This window comes from Drosophila miranda (genome assembly GCF_003369915.1).
Source record: "Drosophila miranda strain MSH22 chromosome Y unlocalized genomic scaffold, D.miranda_PacBio2.1 Contig_Y1_pilon, whole genome shotgun sequence".
Lineage (NCBI taxonomy): Eukaryota > Metazoa > Arthropoda > Insecta > Diptera > Drosophilidae > Drosophila > Drosophila miranda.
This window is the reverse complement of record NW_022881603.1, coordinates 8,724,799-8,738,364: the sequence shown is the minus strand read 5'-3', so window position 1 is coordinate 8,738,364 and position 13,566 is coordinate 8,724,799.

The following is a 13,566-nucleotide window of genomic DNA, read 5'->3' as shown; positions in this document are numbered from 1 at the left end:
TGCTTTGGAAGGCGTATCGGAGGCGGATCGCGAAAAGTTCCTTACCTTTCATGACGGGACTGAAGTAACCAAGGCGCTTGGTCTAGTTTGGGATCCCACCACGGACAATCTTCTGTTTAGCTTCGCTCACGTCGGAACCGCTGCAGGCCCAATATCGAAGCGTTCGGTCCTGTCTACACTAGCTAGGTTCTACGATCCTCTAGGGCTCATCTCTCCCATCATCACAAAAGCTAAAATATTTATGCAGTCGCTATGGAACGAAAGCCTAAAGTTCAATTGGGACGAAAGCCTGCCCCAGGATCTACATACGACTTGGATTGAGCTGACTTCGCAGTTGTCGATGGTTAAAAACTTTAAGTTTCCACGTTACGTGCTTCGGCAGCAAGCCAGATTAGAAATGCACGCGTTTTGTGATGCGAGCCAAGCAGCATATGGCGCCTGTGTATACATGCGTTCGGAAGCTCTTGGCATTGTGCAAAGTCATCTCTTATGCTCTAAATCCAGAGTCGCGCCCTTGAAAAGTATGACTATCCCCAAGCTTGAGCTGTCCGCTGCCCTCGTATTAGCCGAACTAGTGTCCACCATAGTTAAGGGATTATCAGCTCCATGCCAAATACATTGCTGGTCGGATTCGTCCATAGCCCTTGCCTGGATTCGAGAATAACCATTGAATTTTAATATATTTGTTTCTAATCGAGTTCAGCGGATTCAGGAGCTCACCGCTGGAATGACTTGGCATCACGTGCCCACAAAGTTGAATCCTGCCGACATCATATCACGTGGAGCCACGCCCGCTGAACTAGTGGATAGCAGCCTTTGGATCTCTGGACCACCATTCTTGCGTCTTGAGAGCTCAGAGTGGCCTGCAGGCTTGCAATTGCCGACCGATGTACCAGAACGTCGTCATGCAGCATTGGTTGTTTCAAACGAAAGGGATGTATCGTACGATTGCAAATTTCAAAACTCATTCGGATCCATGCAGCGCGTCTTTGCTTACATATATCGATTCTACATTCTCAAGGACAAAGGCATAGCGCGGTCGAAGGGTCAACTTACCGTAATCGACATCAAAAATGGTACGCATTTGCTCATAAGGGCAATACAGCAGCAACAATTTTCGGAAGAGATAAGGGACCTCTCCAGCAAACAGGCCCTACCCCCAAAAAGCACGATGGCCTCACTGAATCCATTTCTGGATAGCTTTGGATTGCTGCGTGTTGGAGGCCGCCTCCAAAATGCCGAATTGGACTACGACGCGAAGCACCCGATCCTGCTTCCTAAGGGACATCCTGTCACTGTCTCTATTATTATCTTCTTTCACGAAAGGTTTCTCCACGCAGGAGCTCAAGGATTGCTCGGACTGCTTCGGCAAAAATTCTGGCCTATTGGTGGACGCAAATATGTTGCGGGAATCATTCGCAAATGTGTTAGATGCTTTCGTTTGAAGCCAGTGCTGAGGGAACATATCATGGGAAATTTGCCTGCGGATCGCGTAAGGACTAATCCAGCATTCCACACAACGGGCGTGGATTTTTGCGGACCCTTTTATCACAAGTCGGAAGTCAGAAGCAGGCCTCCTATCAAATGTTACATCGCTGTCTTCGTATGCTTTAGCACCAAAGCAACTCATTTGGAAGTCGTTCGGGATCTATCTACAGAATCCTTTCTGGCAGCATTAAGGCGTTTTATAAGTCTACGTCCCAAACCTCGAATCATCTGGTCAGACAACGCTACAAATTTTGTAGGAGCAAAAAATGAGCTTTTGGAGCTTCGGCAAATGTTCCTCAGCGATCCTCATACGTCGGCTGTGTCACATCTCTGCGTTTCTAGTGGAATCGACTGGAAATTCATCCCCCCTCGCTCACCTCATTTTGGGGGTTTGTGGGAGGCGGCTGTTAAAGCAGCTAAATATCATTTTCATCGCATCGTCGGGACCTACATTTTTACTCTTGATGAAATTCAGACCATGGCTTGTGAAATCTCTGCTTTGTTAAATTCCCGTCCGCTTTATGCAATTACAGAAAGTCCCGATGATCTAGATGTGCTCACGCCAAACCACTTTCTCAATGGAGCCCCGAAAGCTGCATTCGACGAGCCAGATGTGGCGCATCTCCGGGTCAACCTACTTAGTCGATGGCAGCGGCTGTGTCAAATGAAGCAGGCGTTTTGGAGAAAATGGAGCACGGCGTATCTTTCGATTCTTCAGGAGCGGAGCAAGTGGCGGTCATCGTCTCCAAACATCAAGCTAGGAGCGCTCGTCATGATCAAGGAGGAAACGCTGCCACCATTAAGGTGGCCGCTTGGCCGCATTGAGAGCGTCATCCCAGGAAAAGATGGAACCATCAGAGTAGCCGTCATCCGCACTCAAAAAGGCCTTTTCAAGAGGGCCGTTGGAAAAATAGCGGTTCTGCCCCTTCAGGATGGATCTGTTGAAAGCCTTTGCCTTCCAACGGGGGGTGAAGGTTCGGAGCAGAACCCAGCCGATTAGCTGCTTGCCAAATAGCACCTAATTCTTGGCCCTCAGCCGCTTATTTTGTTTGTTGCTTATGTCTATGTCACTCATTTATTTGTTAAAGCTCTGCGCTTGCTTGCCCTGCTAAACGCTCTCTGCCAGCTCGCTCTTCGCTATCTCCGCTTTGCGTCTGCCTACCGACGTCGGCCGAGCGAAGCTGCGCTTAGCGATCGGAGCGGCAATGTAAAGGGCAGGCAAGCCACACTTGCAATTTGGATGTCACGCATTAAAGAACATATCGTAATTTTATTTCTGCGCCGAGTTTTATTTAATTCGAAATAATTAGTCGGCCGATTGGGGATAAAAAACATTATCTCCACATAAAACTTGGTGACCCCGACGTGATCTCTGAGTTGCAGTGTCAATTAATAATCATTCGCGATCGACATTCGTTAGCCCTAGCAAATTTTCGGCTGTTAAGCTCAATTCGGTGCTAAAACACACTTACATACACCTACATACCCGCATTGCTGGCTATTAATTTCTCTGTCGCGACAATTCGGTCAGTGCAGTGCGGTAGGCAGTGCAGCGAACTCACTAATACACACAAGCGGAGTACAAAGCGGAATCGGACAGTTCGCACAGCCGCACAGCTAAACGCATTAGCTGTAATCCCTTTGCTTTCGGTTCCCACGTTTATACGTATACAGGGTGTCTTTTTCGGTCGTGCTGAGTGACTCTTTTAAAACCTCAACATGGCAGCACCTGAGCCTACCAATGTCGCGAAAGCAGCAATGCCGAGTGATGTAGATTTCTACAAGCACAAGGCCGAGTCCATCGCGCGCCAACTAAAGGCCATGGATCGCTTTCTCACCAACGAAGAGCTTGCCGAGTTAGATGAGGCAGAACTTCAAGCTCGCTTAGAGCAGATCGAGCGAATGAATGCGGATTTCGATGCCGCTCAAACGAGCCTTGAAAGGCTGGATTTCCTGCAGTTAGCCCATGATGCCCGGCTGGACTTTTCGAATGTTTATGTCAAGGTTAGGTCCAGGCTGTCGCGGGAGTTGATGGCTGCTCGCACGGTAAATGTTGCCAATTCAACGGCTCGGCATGCTCTCGAGGGGAATTCGTCGTTGTTCGCCTATAATAGTATAGGCCGTTCTCGAATGCCCGAGTTGCAGCTTCCGCGGTTCGGTGGGAGCTACATGGATTGGCCAGAATTCCACGCGATGTTTTCGACAATGGTGCACAAAGACCATCGTATACCAATCATCGAAAAATTCCAATATCTTCGTGGATGTCTAGATGGTGCTGCGCTGGATACGATTCGTTCCTTGGAACTTTCTGAGGAGAATTACGACAAGGCGTTGAATTTACTAATGTTGCGATTCGATAATAAACTGTTACATTTTCAGGCACACGTCAAGGCTATTTTCGGGCTGCAAGGGGTGGAGAAGGGCTCTGCTATCGGCTTGCGCGCGCTCAGCGATAAAATCAATTCGCACTTGCGTGCACTTCAGACCTTGGCGACCCCGCAGGAGATTTCCGATGGGTTGCTGATCTTCATCATAGGCACGAAATTGGACCACAAGACCAAGTAGAAATGGGAAGAGAACTTGCCGACGTCAGGATTGCCTCGGTGGTCAAGCATGGCCTCATTCTTGGAAGCAAGATGTCGGATGCTGGAAAATTTGGGATCGGCTATGGTAACAATTCCTAGCCAGCAGGTGGGAGAAAGTAAACCTAGCAGCCTAATCACCTCCATTAACGATCATAATAGCTCAACATGCAAGTATTGCAAATCCTCCGATCACTACATATCCCGATGCCAGGCATTTATAGATCTCCCTGTTTTTTCTCGATACAAGGAGGTGAAGAAGCGCCATTTATGTCTAAACTGCCTCAACAAAGGCCATTCATTGCAACGCTGCAAGTCAGGGGCATGTAGAAATTGCCAAGCCAAGCATCACACACTGCTCCACATGCAGTCGGGCGCTGACGCTGAGTTGCCGTCGCCGATCACGGAATCGACCCAGCATGATCCTGCAAGTGCCCTAGTAGCAAGCAAATATATTAGCCCTCCCCCCTCGAGTCAAAAATCTCTGTCTAGCCAAAACGTGCTGCTAGCTACTGCAATCGTATATGTCAGGGGCCGTTTTGGATCGCTTATTCCATGTCGTGCCATTTTAGATTCCGCTTCTCAGGTTAACTTTATAACATCGAGACTCGCCAATCAGCTGCAGTTAGATCCTCACCCGTCTCACGTTAAAATCGCCGGTATTGGAGAGTCAATTCTACCATCCAGCTAGGCTGTGGACATCGTCCTGCAATCTCAAGACGAAAGCTATCGCGGTTTCCTCTCTGCAATTATGACTGCCTCAATCACAGGAATGCAGCCTAACTTCGGCCTAGACGCAAAGGATTGGCCAATGCCAAATAATCTAAAACTGGCTGATCCTAATTTCGCCAAGCCCCAGCGTGTCGATCTGTTGATAGGTGCTGGTTTGTTTTTCGAATTAATGTGCGTTGGACAGATTCGACTGTCAGACCAATTGCCAACATTGCAGAAGACGAAACTTGGCTGGATAGTGTCAGGAAGTATTAAAAACTCTGAGAAAGCCCGTGCGGCGCTAGCAGCCGTTGAAGATCCCCCTGTCATCTCCGCTTGCGAGACTAATTTGTGCGATATTGTAAGGCGGTTTTGGGAAGTCGATGGAGATTATTCGCCCTCATCAATTTCGGAGGAAGATATTCATTGCGAACAGCATTTCGTCACAAACTGCATTCGCCTAGAGTCCGGAGCTTACTCCGTGCGTTTGCCAACCAAATTCAGTCTAGAGGAATTAGGAGAATCGTATCAGCAGGCGCTACGTAGATTTCTCAATTTGGAGAGGAAGCTAGCAAAAATGCACAGCTTAAGGCAAAATATATGGAGTTTCTCCAGGAGTATCGTGAGTTAGGACACATGTCGCCAGCTTCGCGGCAGTCAGACCTCCCGCAGTACTTCTTGCCTCACCATTGCGTCCACAAGCAGGATAGTACAACCACCAAATTACGCGTAGTGTTCGATGGATCTGCCAAAACAGCGTCTGGAGTATCACTGAATGATGCGCTAATGGCTGGACCCACCATCCAACCTAAAATTCTGATAACTCTGCTTCGTTTCCGCTTTTTTAAAGTCGCCTTGTGTGGCGATATCTGCAAAATGTACCGCTGTGTACGCGTTTCCCATCCCGATACGCACGTGCAGTGCATCCTATGGCGCAATGACCCGAAGGAGGAGATTCAGGTGTTCAAGTTGGAGACTGTTACTTACGGAACCAAACCTGCCGCTTTCTTAGCAATTCGTGCTATGCATCAATTGGCAAATGATGAAGAGTTGCGTTTTCCGCTTGGCGCTGATGTTGTTCGAAGAGATTTCTATGTCGATGATCTCATATCTGGAGGGGACAGCATTGATTCTGTCATCAAGATTCGTCAGCAGGTAAAGGAGCTACTTTCGAAAGGATGTTTTCCCATACGTAAATGGTGTTCCAATGAACCCGCTGCTTTGGAAGGCGTATCGGAGGCGGATCGCGAAAAGTTCCTTACCTTTCATGACGGGACTGAAGTAACCAAGGCGCTTGGTCTAGTTTGGGATCCCACCACGGACAATCTTCTGTTTAGCTTCGCTCACGTCGGAACCGCTGCAGGCCCAATATCGAAGCGTTCGGTCCTGTCTACACTAGCTAGGTTCTACGATCCTCTAGGGCTCATCTCTCCCATCATCACAAAAGCTAAAATATTTATGCAGTCGCTATGGAACGAAAGCCTAAAGTTCAATTGGGACGAAAGCCTGCCCCAGGATCTACATACGACTTGGATTGAGCTGACTTCGCAGTTGTCGATGGTTAAAAACTTTAAGTTTCCACGTTACGTGCTTCGGCAGCAAGCCAGATTAGAAATGCACGCGTTTTGTGATGCGAGCCAAGCAGCATATGGCGCCTGTGTATACATGCGTTCGGAAGCTATTGGCATTGTGCAAAGTCATCTCTTATGCTCTAAATCCAGAGTCGCGCCCTTGAAAAGTATGACTATCCCCAAGCTTGAGCTGTCCGCTGCCCTCGTATTAGCCGAACTAGTGTCCACCATAGTTAAGGGATTATCAGCTCCATGCCAAATACATTGCTGGTCGGATTCGTCCATAGCCCTTGCCTGGATTCGAGAATAACCATTGAATTTTAATATATTTGTTTCTAATCGAGTTCAGCGGATTCAGGAGCTCACCGCTGGAATGACTTGGCATCACGTGCCCACAAAGTTGAATCCTGCCGACATCATATCACGTGGAGCCACGCCCGCTGAACTAGTGGATAGCAGCCTTTGGATCTCTGGACCACCATTCTTGCGTCTTGAGAGCTCAGAGTGGCCTGCAGGCTTGCAATTGCCGACCGATGTACCAGAACGTCGTCATGCAGCATTGGTTGTTTCAAACGAAAGGGATGTATCGTACGATTGCAAATTTCAAAACTCATTCGGATCCATGCAGCGCGTCTTTGCTTACATATATCGATTCTACATTCTCAAGGACAAAGGCATAGCGCGGTCGAAGGGGCAACTTACCGTAATCGACATCAAAAATGGTACGCATTTGCTCATAAGGGCAATACAGCAGCAACAATTTTCGGAAGAGATAATGGACCTCTCCAGCAAACAGGCCCTACCCCCAAAAAGCACGATGGCCTCACTGAATCCATTTCTGGATAGCTTTGGATTGCTGCGTGTTGGAGGCCGCCTCCAAAATGACGAATTGGACTACGACGCGAAGCACCCGATCCTGCTTCCTAAGGGACATCCTGTCACTGTCTCTATTATTATCTTCTTTCACGAAAGGTTTCTCCACGCAGGAGCTCAAGGATTGCTCGGACTGCTTCGGCAAAAATTCTGGCCTATTGGTGGACGCAAATATGTTGCGGGAATCATTCGCAAATGTGTTAGATGCTTTCGTTTGAAGCCAGTGCTGAGGGAACATATCATGGGAAACTTGCCTGCGGATCGCGTAAGGACTAATCCAGCATTCCACACAACGGGCGTGGATTTTTGCGGACCCTTTTATCACAAGTCGGAAGTCAGAAGCAGGCCTCCTATCAAATGTTACATCGCTGTCTTCGTATGCTTTAGCACCAAAGCAACTCATTTGGAAGTCGTTCGGGATCTATCTACAGAATCCTTTCTGGCAGCATTAAGGCGTTTTATAAGTCTACGTCCCAAACCTCGAATCATCTGGTCAGACAACGCTACAAATTTTGTAGGAGCAAAAAATGAGCTTTTGGAGCTTCGGCAAATGTTCCTCAGCGATCCTCATACGTCGGCTGTGTCACATCTCTGCGTTTCTAGTGGAATCGACTGGAAATTCATCCCCCCTCGCTCACCTCATTTTGGGGGTTTGTGGGAGGCGGCTGTTAAAGCAGCTAAATATCATTTTCATCGCATCGTCGGGACCTACATTTTTACTCTTGATGAAATTCAGACCATGGCTTGTGAAATCTCTGCTTTGTTAAATTCCCGTCCGCTTTATGCAATTACAGAAAGTCCCGATGATCTAGATGTGCTCACGCCAAACCACTTTCTCAATGGAGCCCCGAAAGCTGCATTCGACGAGCCAGATGTGGCGCATCTCCGGGTCAACCTACTTAGTCGATGGCAGCGGCTGTGTCAAATGAAGCAGGCGTTTTGGAGAAAATGGAGCACGGCGTATCTTTCGATTCTTCAGGAGCGGAGCAAGTGGCGGTCATCGTCTCCAAACATCAAGCTAGGAGCGCTCGTCATGATCAAGGAGGAAACGCTGCCACCATTAAGGTGGCCGCTTGGCTGCATTGAGAGCGTCATCCCAGGAAAAGATGGAACCATCAGAGTAGCCGGCATCCGCACTCAAAAAGGCCTTTTCAAGAGGGCCGTTGGAAAAATAGCGGTTCTGCCCCTTCAGGATGGATCTGTTGAAAGCCTTTGCCTTCCAACGGGGGGTGAATGTTCGGAGCAGAACCCAGCCGATTAGCTGCTTGCCAAATAGCACCTAATTCTTGGCCCTCAGCCGCTTATTTTGTTTGTTACTTATGTCTATGTCACTCATTTATTTGTTAAAGCTCTGCGCTTGCTTGCCCTGCTAAACGCTCTCTGCCAGCTCGCTCTTCGCTATCTCCGCTTTGCGTCTGCCTACCGACGTCGGCCGAGCGAAGCTGCGCTTAGCGATCGGAGCGGCAATGTAGAGGGCAGGCAAGCCACACTTGCAATTTGGATGTCACGCATTAAAGAACATATCGTAATTTTATTTCTGCGCCGAGTTTTATTTAATTCGAAATAATTAGTCGGCCGATTGGGGATAAAAAACATTATCTCCACACAGGGCATTAGCGATATCGAGGAGGTTGCTAGAATGGGCTATGGCAGGTGCAAGATTGTGTGCGGGTCGGCGGAGTGTGCAAACGAGCTAGTGGAAAACAGTGTTTTCGCTGCTCAAGGGTACTCAACCCGAATCTTTAGGCACTTCGTCCAAAAAGCAGGGTTAATTTTTGGCATCCCCGGGCACTACTCGGAGGAACAGCTAGCGGAGCTTGTAACCTCGGATATCCCAATTGAGGAGATAGTTCGGATTACGCGAAGGGATAGAGCATTGGGGGAACGTGTACCTACTGGCAGGGTGAAACTCTGGTTCAGAGGAGAGCAGTTACCAACCAAAATCAATTTTCTATATTCTAAAGTAGAAGTGAAACCTTTTGTTCAGCTTATTCAATGTTTTAGGTGTTTTAGGTTTGGCCATCTGGCGCAACATTGCAAGAGTGGAGCGAAATGTTTCAAATGCGGACAAGATCACAGCAAAGATATTATCTGCTCAGGGCTGGTCTGTGCTAACTGCAAGGGGAACATGCTGCCACCCACCCGCAGTGTGACGCCAGGAAAAAAGCGTACGCCATTCAAAAGTGCATGACACTGGAAAACCTAACTAGAGCTGAGGTCAAGGCTAGATATCCGATCCTTTTTGATAGAACTTCCCCCAACCTAAGGGATCAAGGGGAATTTCCTAGACCCAGTTGGCAATCTAACCGCTCCCCTGAATTCTTAAATAACAGCTTAGAGTCCGCCAGGGAAATTCATTCTGTCACCTCTTTCGCGGAAGTGACCAAATCCAATAGGGTTGCCGCCCGGAACGCAGAGGCGGCCAAGGCAGCAGCCAACATGGCAGAGTGGAAGAACTCAATAAACTCAGACTACGTCCAAATGAGCGAGAAATTTGTGAGATCTTCATCCGTGGCATCTTCTCTGGCCCAGGATAAGCTAAACGCACTAGGAGCCAAACTCACAGCGTTCCTGATTGATCCAAACAACATCATTAAAGGGGATTCTTTAGCGAATAAATTTATTAAGGAAATTAGAGAATTTGTCAATGCTTCCAACGCAGAACTAGATAGGCGTCAGATTGCCCAAGGGATGGCAGTTGGTTCTCAAAACATCCAACAATGAAGATTCTTCAGCTAAATATTCAAAGTCTGACACACAACAACAAACAGCTCCTCTCAATGTTCCTAGACAAGAACGCAATAGATATTGCCGTCCTCTCAGAGATTTGGGTGTTGAACAACGCGGACTGCAGCATTTTAGACTATAACTTTTTCTGCAGGCCCAGAGAGGACGGCTACGGCGGGGTTGGCATCTACGTCAGGAAAAACATTCAATTCAGCATTTTAAAAATAGAGAACGACTTGGAAATTTTAGGAATAAAAACATTAAACCTCAAGAGCAATTTCAATATTTTTAGCATATATGCACCGCCATCAACAACAGTTTCACAGTTTAAATCGGGCACAAAAAAGTTTTTCGAATTCGCGGCTTCGCTTGACATACCCTCAATAGTGGGCGGGGACTTCAACGCTAGGTCTTCTATCTGGGGAAGTCCGATCTGTGATCGCAAGGGTCGCAGCATTGAGAATTCCACCCGGGAGGCCGGATTTATCTGCCTAAACGACGGTTCGCCAACCTTCTCCAGGAGCCCATCTCAATTCTCCGTTCTTGACCTTTCTTTTTCGAACTACAGAAATGGAACTATTAACTGGCAAGTCCTCAAAACAAAAATTACGAACAGCAACCACTTCCCAATTGTATTATCAGTGCAAGGCCTAAATGCCCCACTCCAAGGCAAGAAGATCCTTCACAACAGAATAGCCCGGATTCTGGGTGCAAGTGATTTCTCAAATCTGGAGGAGCTCAATGAAAAAGTGAAATCCCTGACCTTAAAAATCACGGTCACTTTCCCAATTTTATGTGGAGATAATGTTTTTTATCCCCAATCGGCCGACTAATTATTTCGAATTAAATAAAACTCGGCGCAGAAATAAAATTACGATATGTTCTTTAATGCGTGACATCCAAATTGCAAGTGTGGCTTGCCTGCCCTTTACATTGCCGCTCCGATCGCTAAGCGCAGCTTCGCTCGGCCGACGTCGGTAGGCAGACGCAAAGCGGAGATAGCGAAGAGCGAGCTGGCAGAGAGCGTTTAGCAGGGCAAGCAAGCGCAGAGCTTTAACAAACAAATGAGTGACATAGACATAAGTAACAAACAAAATAAGCGGCTGAGGTCCAAGAATTAGGTGCTATTTGGCAAGCAGCTAATCGACTGGGTTCTGCTCCGAACATTCACCCCCCGTTGGAAGGCAAAGGCTTTCAACAGATCCATCCTGAAGGGGCAGAACCGCTATTTTTCCAACGGCCCTCTTGAAAAGGCCTTTTTGAGTGCGGATGACGGCTACTCTGATGGTTCCATCTTTTCCTGGGATGACGCTCTCAATGCGGCCAAGCGGCCACCTTAATGGTGGCAGCGTTTCCTCCTTGATCATGACGAGCGCTCCTAGCTTGATGTTTGGAGACGATGACCGCCACTTGCTCCGCTCCTGAAGAATCGAAAGATACGCCTTACTCCATTTTCTCCAAAACCCCTGCTTCATTTGACACAGCCGCTGCCATCGACTAAGTAGGTTGACCCGGAGATGCGCCACATCTGGCTCGTCGAATGCAGCTTTCGGGGCTCCATTGAGAAAGTGGTTTGGCGTGAGCACATCTAGATCATCGGGACTTTCTGTAATTGCATAAAGCGGACGGGAATTTAACAAAGCAGAGATTTCACAAGCCAAGGTCTGAATTTCATCAAGAGTAAAAATGTAGGTCCCGACGATGCGATGAAAATGATATTTAGCTGCTTTAACAGCCGCCTCCCACAAACCCCCAAAATGAGGTGAGCGAGGGGGGATGAATTTCCAGTCGATTCCACTAGAAACGCAGAGATGTGACACAGCCGACGTATGAGGATCGCTGAGGAACATTTGCCGAAGCTCCAAAAGCTCATTTTTTGCTCCTACAAAATTTGTAGCGTTGTCTGACCAGATGATTCGAGGTTTGGGACGTAGACTTATAAAACGCCTTAATGCTGCCAGAAAGGATTCTGTAGATAGATCCCGAACGACTTCCAAATGAGTTGCTTTGGTACTAAAGCATACGAAGACAGCGATGTAACATTTGATAGGAGGCCTGCTTCTGACTTCCGACTTGTGATAAAAGGGTCCGCAAAAATCAACGCCCGTTGTGTGGAATGCTGGATTAGTCCTTACGCGATCCGCAGGCAAGTTTCCCATGATATGTTCCCTCAGCACTGGCTTCAAACGAAAGCATCTAACACATTTGCGAATGATTCCCGCAACATATTTGCGTCCGCCAATAGGCCAGAATTTTTGCCGAAGCAGTCCGAGCAATCCTTGAGCTCCTGCGTGGAGAAACCTTTCGTGAAAGAAGATAATAATAGAGACAGTGACAGGATGTCCCTTAGGAAGCAGGATCGGGTGCTTCGCGTCGTAGTCCAATTCGGCATTTTGGAGGCGGCCTCCAACACGCAGCAATCCAAAGCTATCCAGAAATGGATTCAGTGAGGCCATCGTGCTTTTTGGGTGTAGGGCCTGTTTGCTGGCGAGGGCCCTTATCTCTTCCGAAAATTGTTGCTGCTGTATTGCCCTTATGAGCAAATGCGTACCATTTTTGATGTCGATTACGGTAAGTTGACCCTTCGACCGCGCTATGCCTTTGTCCTTGAGAATGTAGAATCGATATATGTAAGCAAAGACGCGCTGCATGGATCCGAATGAGTTTTGAAATTTGCAATCGTACGATACATCCCTTTCGTTTGAAACAACCAATGCTGCATGACGACGTTCTGGTACATCGGTCGGCAATTGCAAGCCTGCAGGCCACTCTGAGCTCTCAAGACGCAAGAATGGTGGTCCAGAGATCCAAAGGCTGCTATCCATTAGTTCAGCGGGCGTGGCTCCACGTGATATGATGTCGGCAGGATTCAACTTTGTGGGCACGTGATGCCAAGTCATTCCAGCGGTGAGCTCCTGAATCCGCTGAACTCGATTAGAAACAAATATATTAAAATTCAATGGTGATTCTCGAATCCAGGCAAGGGCTATGGACGAATCCGACCAGCAATGTATTTGGCATGGAGCTGATAATCCCTTAACTATGGTGGACACTAGTTCGGCTAATACGAGGGCAGCGGACAGCTCAAGCTTGGGGATAGTCATACTTTTCAAGGGCGCGACTCTGGATTTAGAGCATAAGAGATGACTTTGCACAATGCCAAGAGCTTCCGAACGCATGTATACACAGGCGCCATATGCTGCTTGGCTCGCATCACAAAACGCGTGCATTTCTAATCTGGCTTGCTGCCGAAGCACGTAACGTGGAAACTTAAAGTTTTTAACCATCGACAACTGCGAAGTCAGCTCAATCCAAGTCGTATGTAGATCCTGGGGCAGGCTTTCGTCCCAATTCAATTTTAGGCTTTCGTTCCATAGCGACTGCATAAATATTTTAGCTTTTGTGATGATGGGAGAGATGAGCCCTAGAGGATCGTAGAACCTAGCTAGTGTAGACAGGACCGAACGCTTCGATATTGGGCCTGCAGCGGTTCCGACGTGAGCGAAGCTAAACAGAAGATTGTCCGTGGTGGGATCCCAAACTAGACCAAGCGCCTTGGTTACTTCAGTCCCGTCATGAAAGGTAAGGAACTTTTCGCGATCCGCCTCCGATAC